Consider the following 26,635-nt stretch of genomic DNA (forward strand, 5'->3'; position numbering starts at 1 on the left):
AGGCTCTGCAGTGTGTTAAGCCACTTCGCATACTATCTTTTCAACCCTCATGACAATTCTTTGAGGTGGTCCCGCTGTCATACCTGTTTCACAAGTGGGGGGACCTACTGGTAAGTGTCTTGCTTGAGGTCAAACTAGGATTTAGAGCTGGCTGTGAATACAGGAGGTCTGATTCCAGAACTAGCACTCCACACCACCACCTCATATTAACCACCGCCCCACACACACCCTCATTGTTGGGGTAATGAGGTTTGGAAAACAATGGCCTGGAAAGTTTAAAAACAAAAACAAAAACAAAAACAAAACCAGCAACAGCAACTAACATTTATTGCCTACAACCCCCCTTCAGTCGTGTGCCAAGCACTTCACACACATGTTCACTCAATCCTCCCGCATACCCTCCTCATTCATCCACAAAGGTTCACTGAGGGCCTACTACGTGCTGGGCCCGGGGTACACTGCAGGAGATCAGGTAGACACAGCTGAGGGCTCTGATGGCCCTTGGAGAAGAAGAGATGTATAATTACAAACTGGGGTAACTGCTACACAAGAAAGGTTCAGGGTGATGCGCGAGTGTAGCAGAGGGGAGCGATGACTGGTCCCGGGTGGTCAAATACAGCCTGGACGTCCTCCCTGATCCTGAGTAAAGGCCCCCCTCTTCCACGCAGCCTCCCTGATCTCCGGTTCCCATCACTCACTCCCCTGCGCATCCATCCACTGTGTTCCTCACACATGATAGGCCAAGGGGAGTTGTTCCCACATTTACCACCTGTTCCCCTACAGGACTGGAGAGGCTCCTCAGGGCACCTAACCTCCAACCATCGAACACCCAGTAGGGACTCAACAAATAATGAACAATAAAGGAAGAGATTGTACTGAACAACAATAATAGTGCTTCCCTCTAGCCAAGAACCATTTAACAGGCCTTCACCAACTCCATTTGTGGCATTATTCCCATTTCACATACGAAGACACTAAGAGGTTCAGAGAGATTAAGCTATTTGCCTCACGTCACACAGCTAAGTGACCAGCAACGCCAGGAATCAAACTCGAATCCGGTCTGTCAATTAAAAGTGAAAACTGGTTTCAAATTCCTGGGAAGTGGCTCTCACGCTTATTCCCTACTTTCCCCAAGGATTCACTGGGCGGGTGGGAAAAATCAAGACTAGTGTCTTCAAGACCGGCACAAAACATCCTCTCCTGAAAAATCCACGTTTTAATTAAATAAAAGCCTTAATCTGGAAAATCAATTGAGAGGAAGAGAAAAGGATGCAAAACTAAAACAATGCTTTCAACAACAAACAGTTTCCCCGGTCCTTCCCCACTTGCTGCCGACCCCCGCTTCAGGGCAAACATTCTGAAGTCACTACTTGCGAGGGATTAGGAGAGTTATTTACCTTTCCTTGAAAATCTAAAATGACATGATTTTTTAAAATAAAACTTTAGGTCGGCTAACCCAAGGGGGCTGCTAATGTTCGTGTCCAGGCGACGCTGGACACACCTGGGGTTTTTCCTCCTGAGTTCCGACCGCAGCCTCGCCAAAAATCAACATTCGAGTCGGACCCGTTACAACGTAGCCAGAAAAGCCAGGACGCCTGGCTATTGTTGGAGCCCCGATGGGGGCCGGGCCCCTGGCCCGCCGACGGGGCTGCGAGCTTTGTCCTGCGACCCCGGCGAGAACGCGCGCGAAGGGCGCGCGGCCTCCACTTGGCCCGGGCCCCCACCCCACCGGCCCGCGGTTACTGTAGCCGCCGCGGCCTCGCTGCACTGTGGCCTTCCCCGCGCGCGCGGTGCCGGCCAGGCTTCTTGACCCTCGGGCGCCGCCGTACCCCAGCCCCAATCCGGGCGCCAACGGCCCCCTCCACCCTCAGCGCCCTGGCTCCATTCAAACCGTCCTCCCAAGTCCCGCGCCGCGCTCTCCCTGAGACCCGCGTTCCTTACCGGGAGTCGACGGCGCCGTCGCCTTCCCGGCGCCGCCCCCACCCCTCCGCGCTGGGCCGGGGGCAGAATGGGCGTCTCGTCTCTTCTCACGAAACAAAGAAGGCGCCGCCGCTGCCGCCGAGCGAGGGTAAGCCTGGCGCGCGCGCCCGCCCGCCTCAGCCGCCCCCCCACCACGCCGCCCGCGCCCCCGCTGCGCGCGCACTCGTCACCTCCCCTCCCCCCACCACAGACAGCCTCTCTCGCTTCCGTCGCCGGCCCGGCCTCTTGCGCGTGCCCGCCCGCCCTTCCGCTCCTATCGCGCGTGCGCGCCCGCCTGGGGGTTGGGGGGGGAAGTTGGGAAAGGTGGGTGGGGCCAGAGAGACCAAGCGCGCCCGACTCACCTCCCCACGCTGTGCGGGACGGTCCTGCGCCTGCGCGCGGGGGGTCTTCGTCCTCCGCACGCCGCGCATCTCCACGCCGCCGGGCATGCGCAGAGCGGGTGGCACTGCGGCGGTTGTGGAGGAGGAGGTGGCTGAGGGAGGTGGGGGGATGGGGTGGCAGCGAGGTCTGAGGAGAAGGGGTGGCCGAGGGACCCTGAGACTCGTAAGTGAGGCCCCAAGGTCGTGCGTGAAGGCAGGAGGCGGACAGGCTGGGCCGGGGACGAGCAGAGCCGACCCCTGGGCCAAGGGCGGACCTAGGAACCGCTTTCATCCCTGGTCGGAGGATGGTGGTGCCCGTCCGGCTTTGCCGAACGGGCACCGACCGTGGCTGCCTTTTCTGCAAAACCTACCTAGGGCTATTAATTGGATTAGCAGATATCTGTTGACCTGCCCCAGGCTCAGGTGCTACGGAACCGAACAAAAACCTCACCCTCTGTGGCGCTCACGGTCTAGTGGGAGAGGCAGGCGCGGGGCTAGAGAATTAAGTAACATACACTTTGTTGATATGAAGACAGGAAGGGTCGTGGCAGTTTTAAATGGGGCAGCTAAGGAAGGCCTCGCTGCGAAGACATTTGAGTCAAGACATAAAAGCAGTGACGGAGAGAGCCTTGTTCCGAGTGTGAAGACCCAGAGCCTGTAGGCGGCTTGGTCTCTTTATGTTTTTAAAGTATCTCCGAGTCTGTGTATGTCGCGTTTAGCTCCGCAGCTGGACAGACGCTCCCCAAGGTCAAGTCCCACAGCCTATGACTGTCCCTACCCCTGCTTCTCTCAGGCCGGCTCTTCCTCATTTTTCAGGTCTCAGCTGACTCATCACCTCCACTGGCCTTGCCTCCTTTTTGATCACTGCCTCTTTTTCCTTTCTTTCACAATTCTTGCGTACCCCTTTATTTGTCTGTCTCACTCAAATGACACGATGTTGTAAATTTTAGTCCCTAGTGAATACCCAGCATCTAGTGTGTCGCCCCCCTCTGCCACATGCTAGATACTTAAAAAAATTTTTTTGGGGGGGCTTCCCTGGTGGCGCAGTGGTTGAGAATCTGCCTGCCAGTGCAGGGGACACGGGTTCGAGCCCTGGTCTGGGAAGATCCCACATGCCGCGGAGCGACTAAGCCCGTGAGCCACAGTTGCTGAGCCTGCGCGTCTGGAGCCTGTGCTCTGCAATGGGAGGGGCCGCGACAGTGAGAAGCCCGCGCACCCCGATGAAGAGTGGCCCCCACTTGCCGCAACTGGAGAAAGCCCTCGCACAGAAATGAAGACCCAACACAGCCATAAATTAAAATAAAATAAAATTAAAAATTAAAAAAAATTTTTTTTGATTGAAAGAATAATAGAGATTCTATTGAGTGTGTATCATAAGCTCTTTGGGCCTTTCCAAGCCCAAGGTGAGTCCCTTGCAGCATAGAGCAGCAGGCGAGATCTTGGGCTGAAGCCAAAAAGACCTGGATTGAAAACCTGACTCCATTGTTAGTAGCTGGGGGATGCCAGGCAAGTGTACTGGACTCATCCACACTTCCTTTTCTTCACCTGTAAAATGCAAACAATAACAGCACTCACCTCCACAGGTTGGTTATGAGGAATCCTTGAAAGCAGGCCACCTGGGAGTTCTCAGAACCTTAGCTTGTGACGTTGGGTAGTGGACAGGAAATGGGCAAATGGAGTCTGGACTTTGGTCTCTCTCATTCACTCAAGTAATATTTCTTAAGCGCCCTCAACATGCTAGACACTGAGCTGGTCATAGGCTTGCAGGCAGGGTTCCAGCCCTTGGAGCAGACAGTCCTTGAGTTCAGCTGACTGTCTCCCACATTGATCACACTAATACATGATAGGAGAGTCTAAGTGCAATGGAAGAAAAGCCCGGGGTGTGATGAGATCATAACATGGGGCCTTCCTGGGATTGAGGCGTCAGCTCGACCTCTTTGTATGCCAAGACCCGAAGGAGGAGGGCACTAAGTGGAAGAAACAGGATGTGCCAAGACCCTGAAGAGGGAAAAGAGCATGGGGACAGCTCCTGTGGCTGTGAGGGGGACGTCGGCAGCAGCAGGGCAGAGCAGGGCAGTGCCAAGGATCTCGAGGTTTTTCTGGAGCACAGTGTGAGGCAGTTGGAGGGCTTTAATCAGGAATCCCATGCTGCTCTGGCTGCAGGGTGGAGACTGGGCTGGCGGGGCAAGGAGCAAGGAGAGGAAGTGGGGAGCCCCTTTAGGCCATTGCAGTGGCCCAGGGTGAAGAGGGTGTCTTCACATCTAGAGGTAGATGAAATTGGAGTTAGAATGGATAAATATGGAAGTGGGACTGAGGTGAAGAAGGAGGGCCCTGTGTGAACTCCAGCTTTCTCTGCAGCTGGGACACTGGGGACATGGACACTGGCAAGGAAGGATCAGAAGTCTTGTTTGGGGGGAATTCCCTGGCTGTCCAGTGGTTAGGACTCAGCACTTTTCATTGCAGTGGCCCGGGTTCAATCCCTGGTCGGAGAACTAAGATCCCACAAGAGCCATGCAGCAAGGCCAAAAAAAAAAAAAAGAGTCCTGTTTTAAGGACAAGATATCTTTTAGGAATAATCCTATAGACCAGTGGTTTATGGCTGTACAGTGAGATCCCAGTTTAAGCAAAACTGATGCCTTTAGCACTATACTTCTGTCTGTGATACATTATGAGTTAATTTTTGTATGTAGTGTGAGGTAAGATTGAAGTTCATTGTTTTCCATAGGTATATGCAGTTGTTCCATGCTGTTCGCTTCCCCCTTTGAATCGCTTTGGTGCTTTTGTCAAAAATCAGTTGACTATTTGAGACAGAAAGTGGGAGTCTATTTCCGAACTCTCTGTTCTGTTCATTAATCAATATGCCTCCCCTTAAGCTAAGACCACACTGTTTTGATTACTGTAGCTTTATAGTAAGTCTTGAAATCAAGTAGTACTCCAACTTTGTTCTTTTTTAAAATTGTTTTCGTTACTGTAGATCCTTTGCATTTCCATGTAAATTTTAGAATCAACTTGTCAATTTCTACCAAAAACAGTGACTTATCACGGTCATGGTTTGATTGGGATTGCACTGAATCTGTAGACCAGTTTGTGGAGAATCACCATCTTCCAATCCATGAACATGGCGTATCTCTCTGTTTATTTAGGTCTTCTCTAATGTCCATTAAACTTGCTCTTTTCAGGCCTTTCCTAGTCCAGTGAAATGACTCCTGTCCAGGTCACAGGGACCTACCTGTTGCTGAAGGCAGAAGTCAGTTCTCAGCTTCACCTTCCTAGGGCTGGTGGCCACAGTTGACACTTTCCCTCCTTAGAACAATCTCCTCACTTGGTTTCCAGGGCACCACACACTCCTAGGTTTCTTCCCACCCCATCATCATCTCCTTTGTGTCTTCCTCCTCCTCACACTGATCTTTTAAGAATGACCTGCCATAAGACGCGGACCTTCATCCCCTATCTACATTCACCCCCTTGGCTTCCAGTGTTGTGACTTTAAAATTTTTTCCAGGGGATTCCCTGGCAGTCCAATGGTTAGGACTCCATGCTTCCACTGCCCTGGCCCGGGTTCAATCCCTGGTCAGAGAGCTAAGATCCCGCAAGCCGCATGGTGAGGCAAAAAAAAAAAAAAAAAATCATCTACATCCTAGATATCTACCCAAAAGCACTGAAAGCAGGCAGTTGAACAAATACTTGTAAATAAATGTTCATTACTGCTGCACTATTCATAATACCCAAAAGGCTGGAACAGTCCAAATATCCATGAACAGATGAATGGATAAACAAACTGTGCTGTATACATTCAATGACTATTTAGCCATGAAATTAAGCGAAGTCCTTTTATGTGCTACAGTCTGGATTAACCTTGAAAACATGCTAAGCAAATGAAGTCAGACACAAAAAGCGGCATATTGTATGAGTCTGTATATTTCAAATGTCTGAAATAGGCAAATCCATAGAGACAGAAAGCAGATTGCTAGGGGCTGGGGGTAAGAAGAGAGTTAACTGCTTAATGGGTACAGGGTTTTATTTGGCAGATGATGAAAATATTTTGGAACTAGATAGAGATGATGCTTACTGTTGTACTAAATAGGACTAAATCATTCATCTTTAAGTGTTTAATTTTATATGAATCTCACATTAATTTTTTTTAAATTTTATTATTTATTTATTTATTTTGGCTGTGCCAGGTCTTAGTTGCGGCATGCGGGATCTTTTTTTAGTTGCAGCCTGCAGACTTATTTGCGGCATGTGGGATCTTTTTTTAGTTGCGGCATGCTGGCTTCTTAGTTGTGGCATGTGGGCTTCTTAGTTGCGGCATGCATGCAGGATCTAGTTCCCCCACTGGGGATCGAATCCGGGGCCCCTGCATTGGGAGCGTGGAGTCTTACCCACTGGACCACCAGGGAAGTCCCGCACTTTAATTTTTTAAAAATCTACATGCTAATGATTTCCAAATGTTTATCTCCTGTCTGGACCTGGAGCTCCAGAAAAGTGCCTCTCAGATACCACCATTTGGATATTTAATAGGAGTTAAAATGTCCAGTTCCATCATGTCCCTCTTTTGCTCAAAACCCTCCAATGACTCCCATCTCACCAAGAATAAAAGGCAAAGACCATCACGAGAATGAGAAGACAAGCCACAGACTAGGAGGAAATATTTGAAAAGTCATCTGATAAAAGATTGTTATCCAAATATACAAAGAACTCTTAAAACTCCACAATAAGAAAATGAACAACCCAATTAAAAAACAAAGACCTGAACAGACACCTCACCAAAGAGGATACACAGATGGCAAATAAGCACATGAAAAGATGTTCAATATCATATGTCATCAAGGAATTGCAAATTAAAACAACAGTGAGATACCACTACACACCTATTAGAATGGGAGAAATCCAAAACTCTGAAAACACCAAATGCTGGTGAGGATGTGGAGCAACAGGAACTCTCATTCATTGCTGGTGGGAATGCAAAGTGGTTCAGCCACTGTGGAAGATAGTTTGGCCGTTTCTTACAAAACTAAACATACTCTTACCATATGAACCAGCAATCATGCTCCTTGGTACTTACTGCAAGGAGTTGAAAACATGTCCACACAAAAACCTGTATCTGGATGTTTCTAGCAACCTTTTTTTTTTTTTGGCACGTCATGGGGCATGAGGGATCTTAGTTCCCCAACCAGGATTGAACCCGTGCCCCCTGCAGTGTAAGCGTGGAGTCTTAACCACTGGACCACCAGGGAAGTCCCTCAGCAGCTTTATTCTTAATTGTCAAAACTTTGGAAGCAACCACGCTGTCCTTCAGTAGATGAATGGATAAATAAAGTGTGATACGTCCAGACAATGGAATATTAGCACTCAAAAGAAATGAGCTGTCAAGCCATGAAAAGACATAGAAGACCCTTAAATGCATATTACTGAGTAAAAGAAGCCCATCTGAAAAGGCTTATGTTTGTTCTGCATGATTCCAACTATATGACATTCTGGAAAAGGCAAAATTATATAGACAGTAAAAGGATCAGTGGTTTCCAGGGATTTTAGGGGAAGGAGGGATGAATAGGCAGAGCCCAGAGGATTTTTACAGCCGTCTGTCTACTCTGTATGATACCACAATGGTGGATGCTTGTCATTATACATTTGTCCAAACCCCTAGAATGTACACCACCCAGAGTGAACCCTAATGTAAACTGTGGATGCTGGGTGATGATGATGTTTCCATTTAGGTTTATCAGTGGTAACAAAGGCGCCACTGATGGGGGGCGTGCTTTGATGGGGGGGATGCTGTCCATTTGTGGGGGCAGGGAGCGTATGGGAACACTCTGTGCCTTTTGCTCAATATTGCTGTGAACCTAAAACTGCTCTAAAAGACAAAGTTTATTTTTTTAAATTAATTTATTTATGGCTGCGTTGGGTCTTCGTTGCTGCGTTAGGGCTTTCTCTAGCGGCAAGCGGGGCTACTCTTCGTTGTGGTGCGCAGGCTTCTCATTGCGGTGGCTTCTCTTGTTGCGGAGAACAGGCTTTAGGTGCACAGGCTTCAGTAGTTGTGGCTCACGGGCTCTAGAGCGCAGCTCAGTAGTTATACCACACGGGCTTAGTTGCTCCGCGGCATGTGGGATCTTCCCAGACCAGGACTTGAACCCATGTCCCCTTCATTGATAGGTAGATTCTTAACCCCTGTGCCACCAAGGAAGTCCAAGATAAAGTTTATTTTTTAAATGTAAACACATTTAAAAGACCAAAGCCGGTCATCACAGGGACCTGTAGGCCATTTGTCCCCTCCCTGACTGCATCTCCTACTGCCCTTCTCCTGGCTCATTCCCCTCCCACCACTGGCCTCCTCACTCGCTATTCTTCAAACCTGGCACATTCCTGCCCCAGAGTTTTTGCCCATGTGCTCCCAACCCATGCATGGCTCAGTCTCCCAGAGGATCCCGGTAATGTTACAGATGCCTCCACCTTGCATTCCCAGTTGTTTTTTCTCCACGGTACTCATCCCCCATGCTGGAACGTAAACTTTGTGTCTGTCTCCACCACCCATGCATCCCAGCACCTAGCACAGTGCCAAATGCCTGGTGCACGGAAGAGAGAGTGAAGGAGTACTCCCGGGTGACTCCTTGCTGCCGCTCCTCGCACGGAATCCCGGTTTACGAGATGCTTCCTGAGGCATCAGTATTACACTCCCGGCTTCTCAGATGCCAGTGGGGAGAATGACTCGAGCCCTGGACTGAAGTCACAGCTTTAGGCTCCGCCCCTCATCTCCTGTGTCCAGGTCCCAGTCACCCTCCCCATCTGCTGCCTGGCACAATGATAGCTGCCCCTCCCGCCTTCCCCGGTGGGAAGGAGAGTGCCAGGTGTGGAGGGAAGGGTGGGAATGCAAAGAGGTGTGTAAAAGTCCAGATGTTTGCAGCATCACTCCTCGGGCGGTGAAAATACAATTCCCAGTTGGTCTTAGCAGTCTCGGAGTCTGTGCATTCACGTCTACATCCTCTGGTATCTGCTGCCTTATTAGGCAGGAGTCGCTCACGTGGCTCAGAGGATGTGTCAGGGTTCTCTAGAATCAATATGATGTTGGATGTACATATATATACATCCTATTGATTCTGTTTCTCTGGAGAAATGGAATATATATACATATATAGAGAAAGAGAACACACACACACGTATATATATTTATATTTATACAGATAAAGAGAGAAAGATGCTTATTTTAAGGAATTGGCTCACATGACTGTAGGGGCTGGCAAGTCCGAAGTCTAATCTGTAGGGCAGGCCGGTAGCTGGAAATTCAGGGAAGAAAGGATGTCACAGGGCAGGAGGCTGGAAACTCAGGCAGGGTTTCTGTACTACAGTCCTGAGAATTTCTTCATTGGGAATCCTCATTCTTTGCTCTTATGTCGGATTGGATGAGGCCTATCCACATGAAGGAGGGTCACCAGCTTGACTCAACATCCTCAGTATGATTTAAACATTAATCACATCTATGAAAATCTCCACAGCAACATCTAAGCTGGTGTTCGACCAAACAGCTAAGCACCATGTGCCAAATTGACACCTAAAATGAACCATTGCAGAGAAAATGAACTTCTCTCTTTTGACTCAACGTCAAGGGCTTGAAATAAAATGCTCACGCAAGTCCAGCAGGTGAAAATGTGAAATGCATCCTCTTCAGTTGCCACGGTAAAGTGAGTACTTTTTGAGTAATCTCTTCAGATCTTCCTTAGGCATGAAACTGCTTATTTATTAACCAAACATATATTTATTCCTCAAACATGACCTCCTGCCCTGAAAAATGGGCATCACAAGAAAACGATTTCCCCAAATCAAGCAGTGAGATGCGTTGTGCAGAGAACAAGAAGCCATCCTTCCAAATTATAAACCCAGGGCAATAGATTTCTTTTAGCCGGAAGCCCAGGTTTTAACTCAGCTCAGCAAGTGATCAGCATATCGTGTTACACTTGCACTAAATCATGTCACTTCCTGCAACTACAGAGCAAAACCTAACTCCCCACGTTTGTCATAATTCGATAGGTTTTTTATTCTAACTATAAATATGTCTAAATATGTTTTATTTTAGGTTGAGGTTTATTAAGCTCTTCTAAAACACTAGTTCGGAATTATTACACTTTGGACCTCCATCAAGAATAATCACAATAGGGGCTTCCCTGGTGGCGCAGTGGTTGAGAATCTGCCTGCCAATGCAGGGGACACGGGTTCGAGCCCTGGTCTGGGAAGATCCCACATGCCGCGGAGCAACTAGGCCCGTGAGCCGCAATTACTGAGCCTGCGCATCTGGAGCCTGTGCTCTGCAACAAGAGAGGCCGCAATGGTGAGAGGCCCGCGCACCGCGATGAAGAGTGGCCCCCACTTGCCGCAAATAGAGAAAGCCCTCGCACAGAAATGAAGACCCAACACAGCCATAAATAAATAAATAAATAAAATTTAAAAAAAAAAATCAGGGAGGGAGATGCAAGAGGGAAGAGAAATGGGAACATATTGTATATGTATAACTGATTCACTTTGTTATAAAGCAGAAGCTAACACACCATTGTAAGGCAATTATACTTCAATAAAGATGTTTTAAAAAAAAAAAAAAAAAATCACAATACATTTTTCACACACACATGTACATATATAAGCCAAACATATGATTTGGGCTAGGCTTGATATATTTAGGCATTTCACCAAGGAGGATATCCAGATGGCAAATAGTGCGCGAAAAGATGTTTACTGTCATTAGCCATTAAGGAAATGTAAATTAAGACCACAATGAGAAATCACTACACATCTATCAGAATGCCTAAAATAAGAATTAGTGGGCTTCCTGGTGGCGCAGTGGTTAAGAATCCGCCTGCCAATGCAGGGTACACAGGTTTGAGCCCTGGTCCGGGAAGATCCCACATGCTGCGGAGCAACTAAGCCCGTGTGCCACAACTACTGAGCCTGTGCTCTAGAGCCCGTGAGCCACAACTACTGAGCCCACGTGCCACAACTACTGAAGCCCACGCGCCTAGAGCCCATGCTCTGCAACGAGAGAAGCCACCACAATGAAAAGCCCGCGCACCGCAACGAAGAGTAGCCCCCACTTGCCGCAGCTAGAGAAAGCCTGCTCAGCAAGGAAGACCCAAAGCAGCCAAAAAAAAAATAAATAAAAATAATAAAGTTCCCTTTAAAAAAAATAAAGAAGAATTAGTGACAACATCGAATGCTGGCGAGGATGTGGAGAAACTGGGATACACTGGAATACTCGTGGAATAATACATTGCAGGTGGGGATGTAAAATGGTACAGCCACTCTGGAAAACAGTTTGGCAGCCTCAGAAGAAACTAAACAGACCACTATCATATGACCCAGTAACTGTACTCCTAGGTCTTAATCCCAGAGAAATAAAAATGAATGTTCACGCAAAACCTGTGCATGAATATTCATAGCAGCTTTATCTGTAATAGCCAAAAACTGGGATCAACCCAGGCATCCTTCACACAGGTGACTGGGTAAACAGACTGTGGTCCATCTGTACCGTGGACGACTCCTCAGCAATTACAGAGAATGAGCTACTGATTCATTGGACAGCCTGAATGAAGTAATGTCAGGGAATCCTGAATGAAGTAATGTCAGGGAATTATGCAGTCACGCTGAGAGAGAGAGAAAGCCATACTGTATGATTCCATTTATGTAACATTTTTGAAATGGCAACATTTTGGAGATGCAGGACAGATAAGCAGTTGCCAGAGGAGGTGTGTGTGCGGTTATAAAAAGGCAGCACTAGGAATCCTTATGGTATTGAAACTGTTTCATTTCTTGACTGTGGTGGTGGATATGCAAACCCACACAGGTGGTACAATTGAATGGAACCTAATACACACACAGGCACACACACAAATGAGTACAAGCAAACCTGAGAAAATCTGAATAAGATCAGTGAATTGTATCCATGTCAATATCCTGTTATATCTCAATAAAGCTGGGGGGCAGGGGGGAGTAATGGGAAAAATATGTATTTCTCTCTCCAGGCTGTGATATTATACTATCATTTTGCAAAAGATTACCACTGGGGACTTGAACAGATATTTGCACACCCATGTTCATAGCAGCGTTATTTACAACAGCCAAGATGTGGAAGCAGCCCAAGTGTCCATCAATCGATGACTGGATAAACAAAATGTAGTCCATCCATACAATGGAACATTATTCAGCATTAAAAAGGAAGGAATTCTGACACATGCTACAACATGGATAAACCTTGAGGACATTATGCTGAGTGAAATAAGCCAGACACAAAAGAACAAATACTGTATGATTCCACTTATATGAGGTATCAAGAACAGGCAAATTAATAGAGATAGAAAGTGAATAGAGGTTACCAGGGGCTGGGGGAGGGGAAGGGGGATGGGGAGTGAGTGTTTAATAGGGACAGAGTTTCAGTCTGGGAAGATGAAAAAGTTCTGTAGATGGATGGTGGTGATGTTTGCACAACACTGTGGTTGAACTTAATGCCACTAATCTGTACACTTAAAATTGTAAATTTTTGTTATGTGTATTTTACCACAATTTTTTTTAGGTTTTATTTTAAAATAGCTTTATTGAGGTATAATTGACATACAATAAACTACACATACTTAAAGGTACAATCTGATAAATATTGACACATACTGTGAACTGCCAACATGAGATGATGAGCATATGCATCCCCCCACAAAGTTTCCTCATGACCTCTTATACTCCATCCCTCCTGCCTCTCCCCACTCCTCGATGAATACCAGTCCTGTCCCAAGGCAACCGCTGATCTGTTCCTGTAGATTAGCTTGTATTCTCTAGAAATCTATATAAATGTAATCACTACCACAATTTTTTTAAATGGAAAAAAAATAGTTACCATTGGGGGGAACTGAGAAAGTGTACAAGGAATCTCTCTGTACTGTTTTTTCAACTGCACGTGAATCGACAATCTCAATAAAATTTTCCATTTAAATATGTAAACCAACATGCAGACAACTAGTGGATCCTAATAGTATTGTATGCTTTGGCTACTATAGGAGCCTCTCGTTTCTACTACAGTGTGTCTCCTTCAAAGATTTTTTTAACATAGGTGTGAAGATCTTAAATTTCCATGGGATAGAAATTCACATAAACATATTACCATGAGGTTAAACAAAGCAAAGTTGCAGATCCCTTGCACTCTCTCAGATGTATTTAAGCTTCCATCCAGGGGAGCCAGTGAGAAGCTTAGGATAACGTTTACAAGGAAAACGGGCTCCATACAGAAATAGAGTCACAGATGTAGGAAACAAACTTATGGTTACCAAGGGGGAAAGGGAGGGGAGGAATAAATTGGGAGATTGGGATTGACATATACACACTACTATAAAACATAACTAATAAGGACCTACTGTATAGCACAGGAAACTCTACTTAATACTCTGTGATGGCCTATATGGGAAAAGAATCTAAAGAAGAGTGGATTATATGTTTATGTATAACTGATTCACTTTGCTGTACACGTGAAACTAACACAACATTGTAAATCAACTATACTCCAATAAAAATTAATTTAAAAAAAGATTCTTGTGTAATGGACTGGGTAGAAATTGTTATGCAATGAACTGAGCAAAAAATTTTATTTTGTTGTTGCTTGAAATATGAAACAAACAAACAAACAAAAAAATGGGCTCTGTGGCCTGCCGTATTCGTTTGGGCTATTTGGTCTCTCCTGCTCTTGTGTGAGTGTGAGTGTGAGTGTGTGAAATCACACTCCTTGTGGCCTTTCTGGGTACTCACACAGCAGGAGCAGCAGTGAGATCTGGTTAGTGCACTCGGTACATGCAGCTTCCCCTCCTTCCCAACCCAATCAGGACAAGGGGACAGTCTAAACTCTAATTGCGTCACCCTCTGTCAATGTCTAGAGGAACAATGCACAATATTCTGCAGTCTGCAGAACTACCCCCAGTTTTATGCCACGAACTGTGTATCACATCTGCTTATTTAACTCCATCTGACTTTCGGTGCTTATATGAATTTGATCAGATGAATAGATGAGCGTGAGAAGATGTGTCCGCTTATCGGTGATCTGGTAAGATATGTTGGGTCCCTTCTCTGTTGTAATCATATCAATACCTCAGTTGCTAGAAGAAAATTAAAAAGAAAGCTGTCCTCCCTTCTGGAAACTACAATCACGTTGGGTAACAATACAATTCAATAAAAATGACTTAATCCATTACTTGATTTATTTGCACGTACTGTGCACCTCCCCTGCCCTGATGGAGGTTATGTTCTAGAGAAACAGACAAAGAACATCACCTGTGTGGTGAATCACTGAGGGGGCTCATTCAGAACACAAGCCTAGAGAATTTTCTGGAGGTTCTGAGACCCTCTTGGGTGGAGCTCCAGACTTTTTTTTAATAAGATGTGCCCAAGGTGAGTCTTACCATTTGGAAAGTCTGTGAACAGCTGAGGAAGCAGTGATTTCAGTGGGGCAGATCCACAGACTCACCGGCTTGCTGATATGAAAGGCCAGGGTGCTTCCAATGAGTAATTCACAACTAGTGTGGCCACGTGATTAATTTAACATGACCATTTTTTAAACTCTAGATTTAAACGTGTGCTAGAAAACACATTTTTAGTGTGTTTATCAGAATCCTCTCGAGGGCCTATCAAGAGGCAGGCCTCTGGGTCCCCACCCACAGAGCATCTAATCAGCAGACCTGGGGCAGGGCCTGAGAACCCTCACTGCTAGCCCACTCCCAGGTAATGCTGGGCTTGGTGATGAAATCCTCGCACCAGCCCAGTGAGATTCAGGCTAGTGTCATCCTGGTGCCCTTTTCATGGTGAGGCAGCTGAGCCCAGAGGTTAAGATGCTTGTTGCAGCACTATTTACAATAGCCAGGACATGGAAGCAATCTAAATGTCCATCGACAGACGAATGGGTAAAGAAGATGTGGTACATATATACAATGGAATACTACTCAGCCATAAAAAAGAATGAAATAATGCCATTTGCAGCAACATGGATGGACCTTATTTTTTTTTTAATTTAATTTTATTTTTTTATACAGCAGGTTCTTATTAGTCGTCCATTTTATACACATCAGTGTATACATGTCAATCCCAATCTCCCAATTCATCACACCACACCCCCCCACCGCTTTCCCCCTTGGTGTCCATACATTTGTTCTCTACATCTGTGTCTCAATTTCTGCCCTGCAAACCAGTTCATCTGTACCATTTTTCTAGGTTCCACATATATGCGTTAATATACGATATTTGTTTTTCTCTTTCTGACTTACTTCACTGTATGACAGTCTCTAGATCCATCCACGTCTCTACAAATGACCCAATTTCGTTCCTTTTTATGGCTGAGTAATATTCCATTGTATATATGTAACACATCTTCTTTATCCATTCGTCTGTTGATGGGCATTTAGGTGGCTTCCATGACCCGGCTATTGTAAATGGTGCTGCAATGAACATTGGGATGCATGTGTCTTTTTGAATTATGGTTTTCTCTGGGTATATGCCCAGTAGTGGGATCGCTGGGTCATATGGTAATTCTATTTTTAGTTTTTTAAGGAACCTCCATACTGTTCTACACAGTGGCTGTATCAATTTATATTCCCACCAACAGTGCAAGAGGGTTCCCTTTTCTCCACACCCTCTCCAGCATTTGTTGTTTATAGATTTTCTGATGATGCCCATTCTAACTGGTGTGAGGTGATACCTCATTGTAGTTTTGATTTGCATTTCTCTACTAATTAGTGATGTTGAGCAGCTTTTCATGTGCTTCTTGGCCATCTGTATGTCTTCTTTGGAGAAATGTCTATTTAGGTCTTCTGCCCATTTTTGGATTGGGTTGTTTGTTTCTTTAATATTGAGCTGCATGAGCTGTTTATATATTTTGGAGATTAATCCTTTATCCGTTGATTCATTTGCGAATATTTTCTCCTATTTTGAGGGTTGTCTTTTCGTCTTGTTTATGGTTTCCTTTGCTGTGCAAAAGCTTTTAAGTTTAATTAGGTCCCATTTGTTTATTTTTGTTTTTATTTCCATTACTCTAGGAGGTGGATCAAAAAAGATCTTGCTGTGATTTATGTCAAAGAGTGTTCTTCCTGTGTTTTGCTCTAAGAGTTTTATAGTGTCTGGTCTTACATTTAGGTCTCTAATCCATTTTGAGTTTATTTTTGTGTATGGTGTTAGGGAGTGTTCTAATTTCATTCTTTTACATGTAGCTCTCCAGTTTTCCCAGCACCACTTATTGGAGAGACTGTCTTTTCTCCATTGTATATCCTTGCCTCCTTTGTCATAGATTAGTTGACCATAGGTGTGTGGGTTTATCTCTGGGCTTTCTATCTTGTTACATTGACCTATGTTTCTGTTTTTGTGCCAGTACCATATTCTCTTGATTACTGTAGCTTTGTAGTATAGTCTGAAGTCAGGGAGTCTGATTCCTCCAGCTCTTTTTTCCCCTCAAGACTGCTTTGGCTTTTCGGGGTCTTTTGTGTCTCCGTACAAATTTTAAGATTTTTTGTTCTAGTTCCATAAAAAATGCCAGTGATAATTTGATAGGGCTTGCATTGAATCTGTAGATTGCTTTGGGTAGAATAGTCATTTTCACAATATTGATTCTTCCAATCGAAGAACGTAGTATATCTCTCCATCGGTTGGTATCATCTTTAATTGTTTCATCAGTGTCTTATAGTTTTCTGCATACAGCTCTTTTGTCTCCCTAGGTAGGTTTATTCCTAGGTATTTTATTCTTTTTGTTGCAATGGTAAATGGGAGTGTTTCCTTAATTTCTCTTTCTGATTTTTCATCATTAGTGTATAGGAATGCAAGAGATTTCTGTGCATTAATTTTGTATCCTGCAACTTTACCAAATTCATTGATTAGCTCTAGTAGTTTTCTGGTGGCATCTTTAGGATTCTCTATGTATAGTATCATGTCATCTGCAAACAGTGACAGTTTTACTTCTCGTTTTCCAATTTGTATTACTTTTATTTCTGTTTCTTCTCTGATTGCTGTGGCTAGGACTTCCAAAACTATGTTGAATAATAGTGGTGAGAGTGGACACCCTTGTCTTGTTCCTGATCTTAGAGGAAATGCTTTCAGTTTTTCACCATTGAGAATGATGTTTGCTGTGGGTTTGTCATACATGGCCTTTATTATGTTGAGGTAGGTTCCCTCCATGCCCACTTTCTTGAGAGTTTTTATCATAAATGGGTGTTGAATTTTGTCAAAAGCTTTTTCTGCATCTATTGAGATGATCACATGGTTTTTATTCTTCAATTTGTTAATATGGTGTATCATATTGATTGATTTGCATATATTGAAGAATCCTTGCATTCCTGGGATAAATCCCACTTGATCGTGGTGTATGATCCTTTTAATGTGTTGTTGGATTCTGTTTGCTAGTATTTTGTTGAGGATTTTTGCATCTATATTCATGAGTGATATTGGTCTGTAATTTTCTTTTTTTGTAGTATCTTTGTCTGGTTTTGGTATTAGGGTGATGGTGGCCTCATAGAATGAGTTTGGGAGTGTTCCTTCCTCTGCAATTTTTTGGAAGAGTTTGAGAAGGCTGGGTGTTAGCTCTTCTTTAAATGTTTGATAGAATTCACCTGTGAAGCCATCTGGACCTGGACTTTTGTTTGTTAGAAGATTTTTAATCACAGTTTCAATTTCATTACTTGTGATTGGTCTGTTCATATTTTCTATTTCTTCCTGGTTCAGTCTTGGGAGGTTATACCTTTCTAAGAATTTGTCCATTTCTTCCAGGTTGTCCATTTTATTGGCATAGAGTTGCTTGTAGTAATCTCTTAGGATGCTTTGTATTTCTGCGGTGTCTGTTGTAACTTCTCCTTTTTCATTTCTAATTTTATTGATTTGAGTCCTCTCCCTCTTTTTCTTGATGAGTCTGGCTAATGGTTTATCAATTTTGTTTATCTTCTTAAAGAACCAGGTTTTAGCAAACCAGGCTTTGCTATTGTTTTCTTTGTTTCTATTTCATTTATTTCTGCTCTGATCTTTATGATTTCTTTCCTTCTGCTAACTTTCAGTTTTGTTTGTTCTTCTTTCTCTAGTTCCTTTAGGTGTAAGGTTAGGTTGTTTATTTGAGATTTTTCTTGTTCTCGAGGTAAACTTCCCTCTTAGAACTGCTTTTGCTGCATCCCATAGGTTTTTTTTTGTTTTTTTTTTTTTGGATGTTCAGTACAGAACATTTTATTTTTCTTACCCATTTGAGAGTAAGTTGCTGAACAGATGCCCTATTACCCATGGATTCTTTATTGTGTGTTACCTACAAACAAGAACATCTTCCTGTGTAACCACAATACATCCATCACATCAAGAAATTAACAGTGATACTTAACCATGATACTACCATTTTAATTCTTAGGCTCCTTTTACATTTTACACATTTTCCCCACAATATCCTTTATAACAAAAAAATTCCCAAAGGCTGTGGACAATGCCACCTTACTGATTTTCTAAATAGGACATTTTTGCTTTTTATACCAGTCTTTTGTCAAATTATGCTGCCCTCCTACTCTACATTAAATCTTAAATATGCCTTATTCTCTTATTCCTAATGATACGAATTTTGTATAGCTATGAAAATCCATAGGTGGGGATTATTTTCATCCCTTGACTCACTAAATTTAGACCCATTTTCCCAAATAAAAACAAAAAAAACAAAAAAATTCAGTCCAGAATCACAGGTTTAGTTGTGCTTTCCCCAGCCTCCTTCAGTCTGGAAGAGATTCTCAGTCTTCCCCGACCACCCTGACACTTTAGAAAATTACAAACCAGCTGCTTTGTAATGTGTCCCTCACTTTGACTTCATTGGATGTTTCCTCTTGATTAGATTCAGATTGTGATCCCACAGGTTTTGGATCGTCGTGTTTTCATTATCATTTGTCTCTAGGTATTTTTTGATTTCCTCTTTGATTTCTTCAGTGATCACTTGGTTATTTAGTAACGTATTGTTTAGCCTCCATGTGTTTGTGTTTTTTACGTTTTTTTCCCTGTAATTGATTTCTAATCTCATAGTGTTGTGGTCAGAAAAGATGCTTGATATGACTTCAATTTTCTTAAATTTACTGAGGCTTGATTTGTGACCCAAGATGTGATCTATCCTGGAGAATGTTCCGTGCGCACTTGAGAAGAAAGTGTAATCTGCTGTTTTTGGACGGAATGTCCTATAAATATCAATTAAATCTATCTGGTCTATTGTGTCATTTAAAGCTTGTGTTTCCTTATTAATTTTCTGTTTGGATAATCTGTCCATTGGTGTAAGTGAGGTTTTAAAGTCCCCCACTGTTATTGCATCACTGTCGATTTCCTCTTTTATAGCTGTTAGCAGTTGCCTTATGTATTGAGGTGCTCCTATGTTGGGTGCGCATATATTTATAATTGTTATATCGTCTTCTTGGATTGATCCCTTGATCATTATGTAGTGTCCTTCCTTGTCTCTTGTAATAGTCTTTATTTTAAAGTCTATTTTATCTGATATGAGTATTGCTACTCCAGCTTTCTTTTGATTTCCATTTGCATGGAATATCTTTTTCCATCCCCTCACTTTCAGTCTGTATGTGTCCCTAGGTCTGAAGTGGGTCTCTTGTAGACAGCATATATATGGGTCTTGTTTTTGTATCCATTCAGCAAGCCTGTGTCTTTCATTTGGAGCATTTAATCCATTCATGTTTAAGGTAATTATCAATATGTATATTCCTATTACCATTTTCTTAATTGTTTTGGGTTTGTTTTTGTAGGTCCTTTTCTTCTCTTGTGTTTCCCACTTAGAGAAGTTCCTTTAGCATTTGTTGTAGAGCTGGTTTGGTGGTGCTGAATTCTCTTAGCTTTTGCTTGTCTGTAAAGCTTTTGATTTCTCCATCAAATCTAAATGAGATCCTTGCTGGGTAGAGTAATCTTGGTTGTAGGTTCTTCCCTTTCATCACTTTAAGTATATCATGCCACTCCCTTCTGGCTTGTAGAGTTTCTGCTGAGAAATCAGCTGTTAACCTTATGGGAGTTCCCTTGTATGTTATTTGTCATTTTTCCCTTGCTGCTTTCAATAATTTTTCTTTGTCTTTAATTTTTGCCAATTTGATTACTCTGTGTCTCGGTGTGTTTCTCCTTGGGTTTCTCCTGTATGGGACTCTCTGCACTTCCTGGACTTGGGTGGCTATTTCCTTTCCCATGTTAGGGAATTTTTCGACTATAATCTCTTCAGATATTTTCTCGGGTCCTTTCTCTCTCTCTTCTCCTTCTGGGACCCCTATAATGCGAATGTTGTTGCGTTTAATGTTGTCCCAGAGGTCTCTTAGGCTGTCTTCATTTCTTTTCATTCTTTTTTCTTTATTCTGTTCCACAGCAGTGAATTCCACCATTCTGTCTTCCAGGTCACTTATCCGTTCTTCTGCCTCAGTTATTCTGCTATTGATTCCTTCTAGTGTATTTTTCATTTCAATCATTGTATTGTTCATCTCTGTTTGTTTGTCCTTTAATTCTTCTAGGTCTTTGTTAAACATTTCTTGCATCTTCTCGATCTTTGCCTCCATTCATTTTCTGAGGTCCTGGAATCATCTTCACTATCATTATTCTGAATTATTTTTCTGGAAAGTTGCCTATCTCCACTTAATTTCGTTGTTTATCTGGGGTTTTATCTTGTTCCTTCATCTGGTACATAGCCCTCTGCCTTTTCATCTTGTCTGTCTTTCTGTGAATGTGGTTTTTGTTCCACAGTCTGCAGGATTGTAGTTCTTCTTGCTTCTGCTGTCTGCCCTCTGGTGGATGAGGCTATCTAAGAGGCTTGTGGAAGTTTCCTGATGGGAGGGACTGGTGGTGGGTAGAGCTGGCTGTTGCTCTGGTGGGCAGAGCTCAGTAAAACTTTAAACCGCTTGTCTGCTGATGGGTGGGGCTGGGTCTCCTCCCTGTTGGTTGTTTGGCCTGAGGCGACCCAACACTGGAGCCTACCCAGGCTCCTTGGTGGGGCTAATAGCAGACTCTGGGAGGGCCCACGCCAAGGAGTACTTCCCAGAACTTCTGCTGCCAGTGTCCTTGTCCTCACGGTGAGACAGAGCCACCCCTTGCCTCTGCAGGAGACCCTCCAACATTAGCAGGTAGGTCTGGTTCTGTCTCTATGGGGTCACTGCTCCTTCCCCTGGGTCCCGATGCACACACCACTTTGTGTGTGCCCTCCAAGAATGGAGTCTCTGTTTCCCCCAGTCCTGTCGAAGTCCTGCAATCAATTCCCACTAGGCTTCAAAGGCTGATTCTCTAGGAATTCCTCCTCCCGTTGCCGGACGCCCAGGTTCGGAAGCCTGACGTGGGGCTCAGAACCTTCACTCCAGTGTGTGGACTTCTGTGGTATAAGTGTTCTCCAGTTTGTGGGTCACCCACCCAGCAGTTATGGGATTTGATTTTATTGTGATTGCGCCCCTCCTACCGTCTCATTGTGGCTTCTCCTTTGTCTTTGGATGTGGGGTATCTTTTGTGGTGACTTCCAGTGTCTTCCTGTCGATGATTGTTCAGCAGTTAGTTGTGATTCCAGTGTTCTCACGAGAGGGAGTGAGAGCACGTGCTTCTACTCCGCCATCTTGAACCAGTCTGGATGGACCTTATTATACTAAGTGAAGTAAGTCATACAGAGAAAGACAAATTATCATGTGATGTCACTTATATGTGGAATCTAAAAAAGTGATACAAGTGAACTTATTTACAAAACAGAAACAGACTCACAGATGTGGAAAACAAACTTATGGTTACCAAAGGGGAAAGGTGAGGGGAAGGGATAAATTAGGAGGTTGGGATTGACATATACACTACTATCTATAAAATAATCAACAAAGACCTATTGTATAGCACAGGGAACTCAATACTCTGTAATAACCTATATGGGAAAAGAATCTGAAAAAAGAATAGATGTTATGTATATGTATAATGGAATCATTTTGCTGTACACCTGAAACTAACACAACATTGTAAATCAACTATACTCCAGTAAAAAATAAAAATTCAAAAAGAACAAAAGCTTGTTGTGGGTCAAACGTCTGGGTAGGGGGTGGGGGTTTGGGGAGGTGGGAGGTGGCTGGCCCTCTCTAAGCACAGCTCTGGGCGGATCCCTAGGGGGAGCTGTGATCCAGGAAGGCAGACGTTTACACCCTTTGGGGCTGAGTGCATGTATAAATATTACCTGTTTACTTTAAATAAACCCTTGAGCGGCTCAGAACGAGGCCCTGACTTTGTAAAGTGGCCCACAAGGCCCTGCCGACCCCCCCACCCCTTCCCCCTGCAAATCTTCCTCTACCTGCTTGGAAATAGCAGCCATGCACACCCAACTGCAGGTCCCATTTTGTCCTTTTCTAGTCTCCCAGCCTTTGCCCACGATTCCTCAGCTTGAATGCTCTCTCTCTGCCTCTCTCCTTGGCTTCCCTACACAAGGACTTGGCTTAGATTTAACTTCTGTCCCTGCCTGAGACTGGTTAGACACCCTTCCTCAGTTGGAAGGAATAGGGACACTTAGGAGGGAATCCTTTTTCAGAGGTGTTGAAAGGATGAGCTTAGCAAGCCAAAGGGTGTGTGCTAAAGGTAGCTGCCGTTAAAGTACCAGAAATTAATGTTAGCAACAATAGCTAACAACACTGGCATAGCACTTCCTGGGCGCCAGCTGCTATTCTAAACTGTGAATATGTAAATTAAAATGTAGTAGAAGTGCAAATTGGTACAACCATTTTGGAAGACCGTTTGGCAGTTTCTTACAAAACTAATCATACTCTTATCATCCAGCAATTGTGCTCTTAGGTATTTACCCAAATGCATTAAAAACTTAGGTCCATGCAGAAATCTGCACATGAATGTTTCTAGCTGCTTTATTCGTAATTGCCAAAACTTGGAAGCAACTAAGATGTCCCTCGATAAACGAAAGGATAAACAAACTGTGGTAAATCCAGACAATGGAATATTAGCACTAAAGAATAATAAGATCAAGCCACAAAAAGTCATGGGGGAAACTTAAGTGTGTATTTCTGAGTGAAAGAAGCCAATCTGTAATGGCTATATACTGTGTGATTCTAACTATATGACATTCTGGAAAAGGCAAAACCGGAGACAGTAAAAGGAGACCTCCCCCCTCCCTGGGGTTTGGGGGGAAGGGTGGGAGGAAGAGGGAGAACACAAAGGACTCTTAGGGCAGTGAAACCATTCTGTGTGATGCAGTAATGATGGATACATGTCATTAGACATTTGTCCAAACCCATAGACTGTGCAGCATAGGGTGATCCCTAATATAAACTGTGTACCCCGGGTGATGATGATGTGTCAGTGTAGGTGCAGCAATTGCAACAAATATACCACTCTGGTGGGGGACGTCGACAGTGGGGGAGGCTATGCATGTGGCGGGGAGGACCAGGGCTACAGGGGATATCTCTGTACTTTCTGCTCAATTTTGCTGTGAACCTGCAACTGCCCTAAAAAATAAAGCCTATTAAAAAAGTAGAATATACAACAGCATGAGTGAACCCTAATGTAAACCATGGACTTTAGTTAATAGTAATGTATCCATATTGATTCAGTTGTAAACCAATTTCAATTGTAACAAATGTTTCACATTAATGCAAGATGTTAATAATTAGGGAAACTGGAAACTATGGGGCCGGAGGGCTGGTGGGGAGAGGAGATACATGGGAACTCCGTACTATTTGCTCAATTTTTTGTAAACCTAAAACTGCTCTAAAAAATAAAGTCTGTTCATTTAAAAACTGTATGTCCGTATCCATATATGTACCTGACCCTCACCACACCCTTTGCTGCATCTCCTACCATTGCCCCCACGTGGTAGTTGGAACTGAGGCACAGAGAGGGTTAATAATCTACCCAAGGTCACCACTGTCCTGGCAGAGCTGGCCTAGTCACAGCCAGGCAGGTGGACTCTGGTGGTCGTGCCCTTAACCACTGCTGCCAATGATGGGCGCAAAGGAAAATGCAGAGCTAGAGATAGGGGTGAGAGTTGGCTGCCTGCAGGTGATACACAGAGCCATAGAGGGGAGGGGAACCCTAGGTGACCATTGTCACCTGTGCTCAGTTGTCTGTGACAAACAGTGCCTGGGTTGGTTTATTTAGAAGATCTCATCTCACCTCTGTAGTCAGGGTTCCCCCGGAGAAACAGAACCAATAGGATGTGTACATGGATAGAAAGAGATTTGCTGTGAACTGAATTGTGTTCCCCAAAATTCATATGTTGAAACTCTTACCCCTAATGTGACTGTATTTGGAGATGGGCCTGTAAGGAGGTAATTAAGTTTAAATGCAGTCATAAGGGTGGGGCTCTGACATGATAGGATTAGTCTCCTTATAAGAACAGACACCAGAGAACAATCTTAACCTGTCTCTCTGAGTCTCCATCTCCATCTCTATCTCTGCCATGTGAGCATACAGCAAGAAGGTGGCTGTCTATAAGCCAGGAAGAGAGCCCTCACTAGAAACTCAGTTGTCTGGCACCTCGATCTTGGGACTTCCCAGCATCCAGGACTGTGAAAAAAAATTTTTTTCTGGGAATTCTCTGGTGGCACTTTCACTGCTGGGGGCCCAGTTTCAGTCCCTGGTCAGGGAACTAAAATCCCACAAGCTGTGTGGCGCAGCCAAAAAGAAAAAGAAAAAGAAAAAGAGGTCACCTAGTTTATGGTGAGTTGGTATGACAGCATGAGCAGACTCATTCAAGATTGATTTTAAGGAACTGGCTCAGGTGATTAAGAAGACTGGAAAGTTCGGAATCTGCAGGGTGGGCCAGCAGGCTGGGGACCCAGGAAGAGCTGATACTGCAGTTCCAGCCCAGAGGCTGTCTGCTGGCAGAATTCCCTCTTGCTTGGGGGTGGTGGGGGGGAGTCAGTCTTTTGTTCTGTTCAGGCCTTCAGCTGATTAGAAAAGGCCCACCTGCGTTGTGAAGAGCAATCTGCTTTGCTCAGAGTCTATTGATTTCAATGTGAATCTCATCCAAAAACACCCTCACAGGAACATCCAGAATAGCGTTTGACCAAATGTCTGTGCACCACAGCCCTGCCGAGCTGACACATACAATTAACCATCACATCACCAAAATAGACTAGGAACATTGTGGGCACCAGGACATAGTTTGCTGGACACCTTTGGTGTGGACCTACAGACAGATTCAATCACCATCCTCAGAGCTGGCAGAGCAGCTCTGTTTTCTCTACTTTGCCAGGGTGGAGCTGGCCACAGGGAGTGCAAACTGAAAACATCTACAATGTAGCATTTCACCCCCTTCTGTGGAAGAAAATAAGCAGGAGGTGTGTGTTGGGGTTTGGCCCATGTCAGGGCCTTTTTCTCAAGGGTCTGTTAGAAGATGGTGTCAGGCAGGGGTTCTCGACCTCAGCATCACTGCGGGTTGTCTTGTGCACTGCAGGGACTGTAGGGCGTTGAGCAGCGACCCTGGCATCCAACCATCACTGGTCAGTACCGAAGGCCAGAGCCCAGGCACCCTCCCGGGTGCCGCCTTGGGGCTCAGGCCTTTGTCTGATCTTCCCTGTAGAAGCTCCATCGTGGCAGGGGGCCCAGTGTCCTGGGTTCCTGGTCTTTCTCTTCTTTTTGCTACTTCTCCGTGACTGAGCACCACGCAGCTGACTGTCCCGCTGTCTGGCGGCCTCTCCAATGATGGTTGGCTTTGTGTGGGCCAGTGACAGGGAGATGGGGCGGCGCTTGCATCCCTCTCCTGTGGGTCCACTCTCCTCCATGTCCACTCTCTAGAACCACCCAGGTCCCCACCATCAGGACCCCACCAAGGGTAGGAAAGGGAGGCAGCAGGCTCAGCACCAGCAGGTCCCTCCAGCCTCCAGTCGCGGAGGATCCTTCAGAAACATCTGTCTCCTTCCCTCCCCTCCCGTGGGCGCGAGTTCTAGGCTTGGAGCCCCACCACTGACAGGTGTCTGTACACTGATTTGGGGACAGAGGCTGGGCCAACCTGGGGGTTGGGGTTGTCTCTACACGGTGGATGTGCAGAACTTAGTCTATGAGACGAATTCAGTTATGAAAATTCAGTGGCTAGTATTTAATGCTGATCTACTATTATAAAGTACTCTCTATTTTTATGACTTCAGAGACTGCTATGTAATAAAGGACACCCCTCCTCCAGTCCAACATCCAGTTCCAACCCCAGAGAGGAGGCAGATTGGCATATTTGTCTGTTCTGTAAGTTTACAGTGTCCAGAATCCTGTTTAAGGTTTTAGGATGCCCTCAATACTTTCTGAAATAAAAATTTTCCTAACTAAAAAAATCCCCCCTCAGGGTTCTGACCACCAAA

General features: G+C 44.6%; 1 protein-coding gene and 1 long non-coding RNA gene across 8 annotated transcripts in view; one reads left to right on the top strand and one right to left on the bottom strand.

Moving 5' to 3' along the window:
- SMARCA4 (SWI/SNF related BAF chromatin remodeling complex subunit ATPase 4) overlaps positions 1-26,635 on the bottom strand; it is a 148,117-nt gene that overhangs the window by 84,251 nt on the left and 37,231 nt on the right. For 2 of the 7 annotated variants that reach the window (XM_068536965.1, XM_068536964.1), the window contains exon 1: positions 1,942-2,104. The exons of the other annotated variants lie outside the window; for them this stretch is intronic. The gene's annotated coding sequence lies outside the window, so the exon portion shown is untranslated. Of the gene's footprint in view, positions 1-1,941; positions 2,105-26,635 lie in introns of those variants that run through there. 7 annotated transcript variants of the gene reach the window in all.
- Positions 1,751-3,671, top strand: LOC137760060 (uncharacterized). Its single transcript, XR_011073235.1, has 2 exons — positions 1,751-2,068; positions 3,387-3,671. It is a non-coding gene; the product is annotated as an uncharacterized lncRNA (long non-coding RNA).

Source organism: Eschrichtius robustus, chromosome 2, assembly GCF_028021215.1.
Source record: "Eschrichtius robustus isolate mEscRob2 chromosome 2, mEscRob2.pri, whole genome shotgun sequence".
Lineage (NCBI taxonomy): Eukaryota > Metazoa > Chordata > Mammalia > Artiodactyla > Eschrichtiidae > Eschrichtius > Eschrichtius robustus.